Source organism: Tiliqua scincoides, chromosome 3 (assembly GCF_035046505.1).
Source record: "Tiliqua scincoides isolate rTilSci1 chromosome 3, rTilSci1.hap2, whole genome shotgun sequence".
NCBI classification, from domain to species: domain Eukaryota; kingdom Metazoa; phylum Chordata; class Lepidosauria; order Squamata; family Scincidae; genus Tiliqua; species Tiliqua scincoides.
In genome coordinates, this window is record NC_089823.1 from 22,611,775 (window position 1) to 22,624,260 (window position 12,486).

The window sequence follows — 12,486 nt, forward strand, 5'->3', positions numbered from 1 at the left end:
CGGTCAGGAGGGGCCGTTCGGGCAGCGGTATCTGCCCGAGGTCTTCTGCCGTGAAGACAGATGCAAAGAACTCATTTAATTTCTCTGCCATCTCTAAGTCTCCTTTTGTCACCAAAGCAGACAATTTAAATTTTTTTTAAAAATGCAACAGCAGGTAAGAAAACACTTTCCTAGATTGCAATCATGCAGCCTAGAAGTAGGCTTCATTGAACACAGTGCAATTTATTTCCAGGTAAACATGTATAGGATTGCATTGCTGGCTGGCTCCTATATGCATTTACCTGGGAATAAGTCCTAGTGAACTCAATTTTGTTGAGAGCTCAGAGTACACTTTTTAAAAAGTGTGTGTGCGTGCGTGCATGTTTTATTTAGCATGCTCTATTACTGAACACCCCACATTCTCAGTCAGCACTTCAAGAGAACTGATACTCTGTCTTGTGACTTTATTTATTTAATTTAATTTAATTTAAATAAATAAAGCCCAGATGCTGCCCACTGCATCTCTGCAAGATTAATGCACTGCTCAGGCCTCTCTTCCTTCCAATCACATGTGGAAGATGGGGTAATTCTCTCTCTTTCTGCCTTGGGTAACACTGCAGGTGTAGGAACCGACATTCCTGATATGCAGAAGCAGCTATAAAATTTCATCACAGCAGCAGTGACTCCCTGTTGCATTGTTTTATAAGTCATTACTTTGGGACTTGCCTCCTTGCACTTTGCAAGTATGAGCAGAAAAGTAACTTTGAGGGCCTCTCCTCTGACAAAAAGCAATTTTTATTCTAATGCAGGGGTATCAAACTCCTTTAATCTAGAGCAGGGGTCTCCAAATTTTTTGGCCAGAGGGCCGCATCAAATATCTGGCATGGTTTTGAGGGCCAGAAAAAAATTTAAATATAAAATTTAAATAAATAAATTAGAGATGGAACTTAGATGAGTGAATAAATGAATGAATGGGCTCATTCATTCCACCTCTCTGGCCCTCAGAACACCCTCCAGACACAATCAGAGCACAATTCTGATCATGTTCAGTTGAGTGGGCCAGAGGCTTTCAGGGGACAAGAGGTTGGCCGTGGGCCAGATAGAGGCTTGCCGCAGGCTGCATCTGGCCCCCAGGCCTGGGTTTGGAGACCCCTGATCTAGAGGGCCAACTAGCATTAATGAAGCAGGTCATGATCAGAAACAAGCTCCTTTTTCTCACTTAGGAACTTGTTACCTGCAATGACAGCAGAGAAAATACACAAATCTTGATTATATTTTCAAGATATGGGAGTGCCCAATTATCATTTGGGTTTCCCTTTCAGTTGTGACACCTCAGCATAGCTCAGTAGCTGACAGTGGTGCTGGGAGAGCCCAAAGGCTGGATAAAGAGCTTCTGGGGGCCACATCCTGACCATGGCCTTATGTCTGACAACCCCCTGCTCTAATGCATGCAAAAAGTAAGCCTTTTCAGATTTAACTCAAAAGGGGAAAAAAGAATAACTGAAAACACATGAAAACAAGAATTGGAGATCAATGATGAGGTTCTCTTGCAGTGTTTTTGTTGAAAGTAGCCATGGGGAGTGTTGTCTGAATTGGACCAGAATCATGGTGGTAGGAGAGATTATTTAAAACTTCTCCTAGCACCACTTTCCCAATTTAATCATGTTTTCCGGTATGGTACCTCTCATGAGGCAAGCAGTGCTGGAAAGAATTTTGAACTGGGAAAAATAACCTATAGGAAAGGGTTAAATTCCAATCTAATTTTCCTTCTACTGCTTTTCATTTTAAGCAAAAACATGGGAGATTCTAATCACAGATCTGCCATGCCTCATATGCTTGCACTAGCAGGCATACTTTTTCCAAAATTAAATCAAAAAAGGTTTGTTCTTAGCATGTTATGTGTTCAGCTATTACAAATTGCTATAAACCTATGATCAGCCACTCTTCTATTGGCTTCTGTTGATAGTGGGCAGACGTTTTACTTTGAGAGAAGGAAAAAAGGGAAGGTGAAAAAGTGAAAATAAACTGTACTTTCAAGAAACAGAAGCAAAGCAGAATGTAACATTTGTACATCTGTCTTGAGAACAGAGAGTCAAGTTAAAAAGTAAATATTGCTACTTAGGAGGGCCAAAAAAAGGTATCATAGTTCACTTCTGTTAAATATTAGACAAATGTAATGTGTTACTTAGGGATGGCATTTTCAGTACAGTACTTCATTGGTACTGCCCTTGCATATCCTATTTATTAAAGTAATAACTTTTCTAATATAGTCCATTACTGTCAGAAAGGGAGCTTCCAACTGGAACTGAGCAAGTTGTGTGGTTGGGACAGCAGTGATTTACACTAATGGGATGGGGGGAACATCTAAGAGAACTGCTGATCTAAATGGATAAAAATAAAAAGAGTTGAAATATTTTGCAGTGCAGCCCTCTACACAGCTACTCAAAAGTAAATCCCATTGAGTTCAGTGGGGTTTACTTGTAGGTAAGTGCATATAGGATTGCTGCCTAATGGTACAAGCCTATATATGTTTATTCAGAAGTCCTAATCCAGGGGTGTCAAACATAATGTCAGGATGCCCTCCTCCCCGACAGACCCAGACTTACCTTGCAAGGGGGCCAAGGAGGCACAAGGGGAAGGCAGCTTGGCCAGGCAAGAGGGAGAGCCGCCTGGCTCAGGCAAGTCTGCCCAACAGCCTCCTACATCCCCAGCTTGTGGGGAGAGGCCTGCTGACAGGGCACCTCTCCATGACTAGAGCACCTGGAGATGGTGGGAGGCCAGAAGGACCTGACCCAGTAAGGGGTCAGGGAGAAGGAGAAGACAAGGGAGGTAACACCAGGAAGAGAGGCCCTGGGCAGGGTCCCTTTTATGCCCTTAGTAAGGAAGGGGCGGGGCTGGAGGAGGATGCAGCCTATATAACTGACTGGAGGCCCACCATGAGGGTAGAAAGCCAGGACTGGAGAGATAGAAGGCTGTGGCTTGAGCAGCGCCTGCCTAGGACTCAGTCTCAAGGGCTACACCAGGGAGGAGGACCACCTGGGTGACTTAACCCCCTCCCTGTGAGGCCTCCTGAAAGGCCCCAGACTGGGACCATCCCCAAGCAGAAGCTGCCTTCTTCCTCAGCCTGCCTGACACACCTACACGTAAGGCCTGCAGCCCCTGGAAGCTTTTTATCCAGCTCTCAGCTGCTGAGCAGTGCTGAGGTGTTACTGCTTAAAAGGGCAGCCCCACAAAAATTGGGCTCTCCCATATCTTGAAATATGATAAAGATTTGTGTGTTTTCTCTTCTGTCATTTGTAGTTAATGAATTCCTTAGTGAGAAAAAGTGCTGATTTTTGGTTTTGAGTTGTTTAATGACATCACTTCCTGCCTAAGACATCACTTCTGGCCCTCAGCAAGCATCATGAATGTCATTCAGCCATCAGTATGAAATGAGTTTGACACCCCTGTCCTAATCTCTTTAGTGGGGCTTACTACCAGAAATGAGTCCATAGGATTGGGGCCCTAGTTAATGAATGTATGTGTGGTATCCTACCAGTACTTTCACATGTGATTTTAAAAGAATTTGATAAAAATGCTAATCTTTAATGTGACACCTTTCCCCCACTTATACAGTCAATAGGAGGATGAGCACTTTTGTAGTGAAAATATAGTTCATATGTCAGTTCATATAACTATTTAGAAACAGAAAAGGGCTAATGTCTAGTCAGATGTAAGTTTCATGTGTTCATTAGGGTTTACTCCCAGAAAAGTGTGTATACGAGGATGCAGCCTAAGAGCCCAATCCTATCCAATTTTCCAGGGCTGGTGCAGTGGTGGCAGTGGGATGTGAGCTGCATCCTTTGGTGGGGAGGCAGTCACAGAGTTACCCTCAAGGTAAGGGAAGCTGCATTGCGGCTGCACTGGTGCTGGAAAGTTGGCTAGGATTGGGCCCTAAGTTTCTAACTTTTCTTGGATGAACTTCTGTTGATGTAGGCATAAAGATGCTTTTTAGATACACCACAGAATTTGGCCTTCTAAAATAGACCAGTTTCCCTACATTGTATTTCATATTATGTAAGTACAGCAAAGCAACATCATGTAATATGGCACCATAATAATGAATATCCAAGTGAACAGTGCACTTTCAATAATTTGCACAAAACAATCAACATGTTCCCAAAAAATTATTCTATTTCCCAAGACATCTCTTTGTTTAAAGGTAATTATGGATACAGCCACTCTTTATAGCCTTCATAGATCTCACAAAGGCTTTCGACCTGGTCAGCAGAGACCAGGATCGGTTGTCCACCCAGGCTCCTCAGCATCATCAGATCTTTCCACAAGGACATGAAGGGCACTGTTGTCTTCGATGGCTCCACATCAGACCCCTTTGACATCCGAAGCGGAGTGAAGCAGGGCTGTGTTCTTGCACCAACCTTGTTTGAGATTTTCTTCGCTGTCCTGCTGAAGCATGCCTTTGGAACTGCAACAGAAGGCATCTATCTCCGGACCAGATCAGACGGAAAGCTCTTTAACCTCTCCAGAATGAGAGCAAAGTCCAAAGTCCAGCTGAAATGTCTGCGTGACTTCCTCTTTGCCGACGATGCAGCTGTCACTACCCACTCTGCCAAAGATCTCCAGCAGCTCATGGATCGTTTTAGCAAGGCCTGCCAAGATTTTGGACTGACAATCAGCCTGAAGAAAACACAGGTCATGGTTCAGGATGTGGACTCACCTCCCTGCACTACAATCTCTGCGCATGAACTGGAGGTTGTCCATGACTTTGTGTACCTTGGCTCAACTATCTCCGACACTCTTTCTCTCGATACCGAGCTAAACAAACGCATCGGTAAAGCAGCTACCACGTTTTCCAGACTCACAAAGAGAGTCTGGTCCAACAAGAAGCTGACGGAACATACCAAGATCCAGGTCTACAGAGCTTGCGTCCTGAGTACACTTCTGTACTGCAGCGAGTCATGGACTCTTCGCTCACAACAGGAGAGGAAACTGAGCGCTTTCCACATGCGCTGCCTCCGACGCGTCCTCGGCATCACCTGGCAGGACAAAGTTCCAAACAACGCAGTCCTGGAACGTGCTGGAATCCCTAGCATGTATTCACTGCTGAAACAGAGATGCCTGTGTTGGCTCGGTCATGTTGTGAGAATGGATGATGGCCGGATCCCAAAGGATCTCCTCTATGGAGAACTTGTGCAAGGAAAGCGCCTTACAGGTAGACCACAGCTGCGATACAAGGACATCTGCAAGAGGGATCTGAAGGCTTTAGGAGTGGACCTCAACAGGTGGGAAACCCTAGCCTCTGAGCGGCCTGCTTAGAGGCAGGCTGTGCAGCATGGCCTTTCCCAGTTTGAAGAGACACTTGGCCAACAGTCTGAGGCAAAGAGGCAAAGAAGGAAGGCCCATAGCCAGGGAGACAGACCAGGGACACACTACACTTGCTCCCAATGTGGAAGGGATTGTCACTCTCGAATCGGCCTTTTCAGCCACACTAGACGCTGTTCCAGAATCACCATTCAGAGCGCGATACCATAGTCTTTTCGAGACTGAAGGATGTAATCTAAAAGAGACTTTAAAAGACCTAATTCAACACTGTGCCTTAATTGTAATTATTTTCTTCTAGAAACCCGCCAGAAAAGCGGTTAGCCCTCTGGATGGTGAGGGAGGGAAAGGGGAGATAAAAGGAGACTTAGAGATGGCAGAGAAATTAAATGAGTTCTTTGCATCTGTCTTCACAGCAGAAGACCTCGGGCAGATACTGCTGCCCGAATGGCCCCTCCTGACCAATAAATTAAGTCAGATAGAGGTTAAAAGAGAAGATGTTTCAGACCTCATTGATAAATTAAAGATCAATAAGTCACTAAGACATAGTGGAAATGGAAAAGGTGCAAAAGAAAGCAACTAAGATGATTACTGGGCTGGGGCACCATCCTTATGGGGAAAGGCTACGGCGTTTGGGCCTCTTCAGCCTAGAAAAGAGGCGCCTCAGGGGGGACATGATTGAGACATACAAAATTATGCAGGGGATGGACAGAGTGGATAGAGAGCTGCTCTTTACCTTCTCACATAACACCAGTACCAGGGGACATCCACTAAAATTGAGTGTTGGGAGACTTAGAACAGACAAAAGAAACTATTTCTTTACTCAGCGTGTGGTTGGTCTGCCGAACTCCTTGTCACAGGATGTGGTGATGGCATCTGGCCTGGATGCCTTTAAAAGGGAATTGGACAAGTTTCTGGAGGAAAAATCCATTACAGGCTACAAGCCATGATGTGCATGTACAACCTCCTGATTTTAGAAATGGGCTATGTCAGAATGCCAGATGCAAGGGAGGGCACCAGAATGAGGTCTCTTGTTATCTGGTGTGCTCCCTGGGGCATTTGGTGGGCGGCTGTGAGATACAGGAAGCTGGACTAGATGGGCCTATGGCCTGATCCAGTGGGGCTGTTCTTATGTTAGTATGTAAGTATGGTATTACCCTTTGAAGTGTGTCAATATGAACTATTTGGTAAAATAACAAATTAGGCGGACTTTACTTTATGCAATAAATGTCTGTAGCATTTACTAATTACAAATGTTCCCATACCTTGAGGAGGCCTCTGTGACTGCCTTCCCACCACAGGATGCAGCACACGCCCCATTTGGCACCACTTTACTGGCACTGCAATATTGGAAAGGATTTGGCCCCCAGTTTGGTTATCCCTGCTTTATGCCATCATAACAGAAATTACACCTCACTCTAAGTTAAAAGCCTATTTAGTGCATTTAGTAATTTGTACACATTTATTTGCATAATTTCTGCCCCTCCTTTCCCTCCAAATAAGCAAAGCACTCTTGCTGCTGGTTTGAGCCCACCAAGATGCACAAGATAACAGTTACTGAGCTGATGTAGTGTGGTAGCTAGAGCGTTGGGTTTCCATACGGTAAATCAAGGTTTACATCTCACTACAGCTAGGAACTCAGGACCAAACTATTTTGAATGCATGCTTTGGTGATACCTCTCTCCTTTAAAAGTATAACAGCTGGAAGGGTAAGAATCTGGATCAGAATTATGACATAGTTTTTTGTTTTTGATTTTAACTCTTTGTCCCTGCCAAAGTCCAGATCTAGATTGCACCTACCTGCAGGTACTATTGGAGCAAAACTCCTATTGAATCCAATGGTTAAAGCCATTTCTGCCCAATATTGCATATGTGCAACAGGGACCACATGTGTCCACCTGTGGGCTGGGCAATAATGGGTTAATAAAATGGCCATCACAAATGATAGAACACATGCTTTTCATTCAGAAAGTCCTAGGTTCAATCCCTGGCTGGCATCTATAGGTAGGGCTCATACCTTATTTGGCCTTATCAATTGGTTATTCACATCATAAATTTTCTAACCCTATGTTCCTGGGCAGCTGGCTGAGTCTAGTGGCCATTCAGATTAACCATAAATTGGTCTATGCAAGTTGATTTCCCCTACAAATTGAACAAACTGGAGAAAGATGCAAGAGGGAGTTACGACCACAAGGTTGCAATCTGGAAAAGCACTATCTCTTTTCAAGGTTCAGAAGCAGCAAGACAGGATGTAGCCCACTGTAAATCGTGCTTGTTTCTTCATCTGTCCCACTTCTGTGTGATAGAACAAGCAGTTTGCCCCATTAGAGGTCAGAGAGAAGGGTAAGCAGAAGACCACATACAGCCGTCATTGCTTGTAATCCTGTGAATGTCAGAATTTGGGGGTTTTTTTTTCTTTAAAAAAAGTTTCTAGCCCTCCTGCTGAGTTTGAAAACTGAAACAAGGCTACTCAAAATAATGTAATCTCTCTAAAAACTGCATTCAGTAATTGTATATTGTAGTTGCATAAGTGTAGCACTGAAGTGGAATGCTGACCATTCCCCAATAGAAATGCATGAAGTGCCACAGGACAGCCACCCCAGTCCAAGTTTCTCCAACCCCCACAGTCCACAGCAGTTTGCAGTTGTCCCTAAATCACTTATCTGTGTCACTTGGTTGTAGCCCAGCAGCACAACCCTTCTGTGTTAAGTACAGAAAAGCATGCATAAGATTGCAGGCTAGATTTAATCAGTCATGACTAACAGGAAAATCTGATGCACATAAATTTAATAGGCATTGCCCTGGATTGTATCCATTTTGAGATTTAGTGTCTCATTTTATAGCTCAAGGGTTGCTTGAATTAAAACATTCACCAGTTACAACAAAAGGTCTTTTAAAGTTATGCATTTGCAAAATTGTTACACATCACAGCAGCAACAAAAGATTTTTTTTTAAGTTCCCCACCTGTGATATGTAGGCACTGGGTTTATATTGACATAGATCAGGTGTGCATACAGCTTTAGGGATCAGGTGGGAGATTAGTAGGTAGGCTGTTATTCAGCTGACAAAGTGCTGATTCTCAAACAAAAGAAACCACTGAAGTGAGGCAACAGGATTTTAAGATTTCTTTAAGGCATCACACCTTCCTGTTCCTGAAACAAGTCAGAAAAAGTGCTGCTGATGCACATGGTTTCCAAATTAAATATACCTGCTACAACTTGTTTCCTGTTATAAAACAGACTGCAGGCATTAGAAATATCCCAAATACATCCAGTGTAGAAGCATATTGCATTTTGAAAAAAGTTAACCATTTACCACAAAATATTAGCATTTAAAACACAGCTCAGTCTAAACTAGTGCTCATTATGTACTCTATTTCCAGCACTGATTGCTTGCTTGGACCATTTCAAGGTAGTTTACAAAACTCACAAATTGACAGCAAATTTGTTGTGAGTACCTTCAGGTGGGTACCCATGTTAGGGCCCACTATCCAATTTTCTAGCACAGGTGCAACTGCAATACAGCCACAAGGTATGGGAGTAAATGTTCTTATACCTTAAGGAGGCGTCTGTGACTGCCTCCCCACCACAGGATGCAGTGCATGTCCCATTGGCACAGCTGCACTGGCACTGGAAAATTGGATAGGATTGGGCCCTTAGTCTGTTGTAATAAAAATCAGTAACAAAAGTCTTCAAAGTACCTCAAGAGGCTTTGTTGCTTTTTGTATTAAGTTTCTAAGAAACATGAGGGATACAACAGAGCATGATAATCAGAACCTTTGCTAACTGGGCAAGACACTTTTTCTAGTGCTAGTTCTCTTATGTTAAGGGTGAGAGTAATTTTCCCTCTTTACCTCAGCAAAGTGTCTTTTGTAGTAGCTGCTTGCTGGAATTCTTCTGTGTCTTTTTAGATTGTGAGCCCTTTTGGGACAGGGAACCATTTAGTTATTTGACTTTGTGTAAACAGCTTTGAACATTTGTTGAGAAGCAGTATATAAATACTGTTAACAATGATAACCGTTTGAGAGCCCAAGCCTATGCATGTCTACTCAGAAGTCCCACTATAGTCAATGGTGCTTACTCAGCCTAAGAAACATTTCAGATCAAAATAACGTAAGAAGAGCCACTCTGGACCTGGCCAAAGGCCCATCTAGCCCAGCTTCCTATATCTATATCCTATATTCCTACATCTTAGGGCGCAACCCTAACCCCTTATGTCAGTGCTTTCCAGAACTGGCATAGCTGTGCCAATGGGGCGTGCTGGAAAGCACTGACATAAGGGGTTAGGATTGCGCCCTTAGTGGCCACCAGATGCCTCAGGGAACACACAAGAGACCTGCATCCTGTTGCCACTCACTTGCATCTGGCATTCTGAGGTAGCCTGCATCTAAATCTAGGAGGTTGCATATTTGTTGTTGTTGGCAACCTTCAGTCTCGAGAGACTATGGTATCGTGCTCTGAAAGGTGGTTTTGGAACAGCGTCTAGTGTGGCTGAAAAGGCCAATTCGGGAGTGACAATCCCTTCCACAACGGGAGCAAGTGCAGTCTGCCCCTGGTCTGTCTCCCTGGCTATGGGCCTTCCTTCTTTGCCTCTTTGCCTCAGACTGTTGGCCAAGTGTCTCTTCAAACTGGGAAAGGCCATGCTGCACAGCCTGCCTCCAAGCGGGCCGCTCAGAGGCCAGGGTTTCCCACTTGTTGAGGTCCACTCCTAAGGACTTCAGATCCCTCTTGCAGATGTCCTTGTATCGCAGCTGTGGTCTATCTGTAGGGCGCTTTCCTTGCATGAGTTCTACCCATCACAATTTGTAGCCTGTGATGGAGTTTTCCAGAAACCTGTCCAATCTTATTTTAAAGGCTTCCAGGCCAGATGCTATCACCACATCATGTGGCAAGGAGTTCTGCAGAGAGAACTCCTTGTAAATTAGAAACAAGAACAGCAGGTAAAGTATTGAAGTACAACCTTTCTCTGGTCTCTCAGGTGTCTCAGGCAGCACACAAGAGACCTGCCTCCTGGTGCCCTCCCATGCATCTGGACTTCTGAGGGAGCCTCCCTCCAAAACCAGGAAGCTGCGCATACCCAGCACAGCTCATAGCCTGTGATGGACTTTTCCTCCAGAAATCTGTCCAGTCCCCCTTTAAAGGCATCCAGGCCAGATGCCACCACCACATCCTGTGGCAGGGAGTTCCACAGACTAACCACATGTTGGGTAAAAGAAAATTTCCTTCTGTCTGTCCCAACGCTCACTTTCAGTGGCTGTCCCCTGGTTCTGGTGTTGTGTGAGAGGGACACACCTTTAAAGGCATCCAGGCCAGGAGCCATCCCCACATCCTGTGGCAAGGAGTTCCACAGATTAATTGTGCTCTGGGTGTGAACTCCAACCCTGGTCCTAAGAACAACTCATACAATTCTCACTTATTCCGTATATTCCAGCCTTTGCTTTCTCTCCCGAGACAGTGACTCTCTGCACACCCGCCCGTCTCCTTGCTCGATGGTAGAAAGCAGCACCTGGACCACCAGTCTGTGGGCAGGCTAAGGGCAGGGGCTGGCTTCGGTGGGGAGCACTGCGCATGCTCGGGTCTGTGGTCAGGTTAAGGGCACTACTTGGCTTCGGTGGGGAGTACTGCGCATGCTCGGGTCTCTTCCTCGTCCTGAGTAAAGCGTTCCCGTCTCCTAGCAACCGAAGAGGTGCATTGTGGGCGTCGTGAGGGTAGTGGGCCCTGCAGTGTGGAAAACGACGCAGACCCTTCCAGCCCGCAATCGCCCACGAGGGAGAGGACAGAATGAAGAAGCCACGTTGAGGAGAAGGGAGGCAGCTGGAGCGGGCAGGTAGCAGAAGAGCCGCCTACTCGCTCTGTAAGGCCAGCACAGTACAGTACTTACCAATCCTGTGCCTGTCTACTCAGAAGTAAGTCCCATTGTAGTCAATGGGGCTTACTCCCAGGCAAGTGTGGCTAGGATGGCAGCCTCAGAGCCCACTCCTATGCCTGTCTACTCAGAAGTAAGTCCATTGTAGTCAATGGGGCTTACTCCCAGGTAAGTGTGGATAGGTTTATAGCAGCCATTTTTAACCACTGTGGCATGGCACACTGGTGTGCCGCGGATGGTGTGCAGGTGTGCCTCAGGAGTTTGGGAGAGGATCTTTTAATACTAGGGCCACTGGGGGATTTGAGTCCTTGCTGTCAGTGCAGTGTGCCTTGTCAAAAAAGTGATGGTGTGCCTTGACAATTTTAGTGCCTTGTCAGTGTGCCATGAGATAAAAAAAGGTTGAAAATCTATGGATTATAGCCTAAGTCCCATTAGAGTCAATGGAGCTTATTCCCAGGAAAGTGTGGATAGGATTGCAGCCTTTACTTGTTTTTAAAATGATTTTCAGCAGCTTAACCTCTCCTCTTCGCATTTGTTTTTACAGAAGTACACTCACTGACTGCAACATCCTAGGGTCACTCACAGCTCACTGAGGTAAGCTCTGGATCACAAGATTCCACACACTGGTAATTTTTCAGTTGTCAGGAGTAAGTATACTGAGCATAAGACTGAAATCCTGTCCACATTTACCTCTCAGTAAGCCCCAATGACTATAATAGAGTTTACTTCTGACAGGGAGGTGTGGTGTGTGGGGAGGCAGGTGAGGCAGAGCCTCCCCACCAATTCCTTCAAAAAGTACCACTGCCATGTGAGCTGTGTAGGCTTTGCACCTTGCACCTGTGAGTGCTTGCACACCTCACATGGTAGCGGCACTTTTCAAAGGACTCCGGTGGGGAGGCTCTGCCTCACGTGCCTCCCCACCCACCACTTGTCCTTTACTTCTGAGTAGAGATGCATAGGATTAGACTCTAAGTATACCAAGCAAATGGCATAAATTTAGACAGGATGTGATCTTGGAAAAAGTGGTCTTCAAACCTCTTGTTTTGCTGGGGAGAATAATCTTTTGAGTTTTTATCATTATGATTTGTGTAACAGTTCATAAGAAGCTGGTAAAGACTGTGGATATCACAGCAGTTCTACATTAACTGTTGCTCAGAAGTGTGATTTGGTTATAATTTGTGGTAACATATAATTAGAAAGAATTGCACAGGTTGAGTATCCCTTATCAGGACTACTTGGAATGGAAGGTGTCTGGTTTTCAGAATTATTGCATAAATGTAATGAGAAATGCTTCCTCTTGTTCTTTTCACTATTACCCATACG

At 45.0% G+C, this 12,486-nt stretch overlaps 1 protein-coding gene across 2 annotated transcripts in view; it reads left to right on the plus strand.

Moving 5' to 3' along the window:
* Positions 1 to 11,004: 11,004 nt before the first annotated feature.
* Positions 11,005 to 12,486, plus strand: part of IFT88 (intraflagellar transport 88) — a 45,470-nt gene continuing 43,988 nt past the window's right edge. Inside the window, exons 1-2 of one of the 2 annotated variants that reach the window (XM_066619752.1) lie at positions 11,005 to 11,124; positions 11,708 to 11,757. The gene's annotated coding sequence lies outside the window, so the exon portion shown is untranslated. Of the gene's footprint in view, positions 11,204 to 11,707; positions 11,758 to 12,486 lie in introns of both variants that reach the window. The other variant, XM_066619753.1, reaches the window with a different exon arrangement.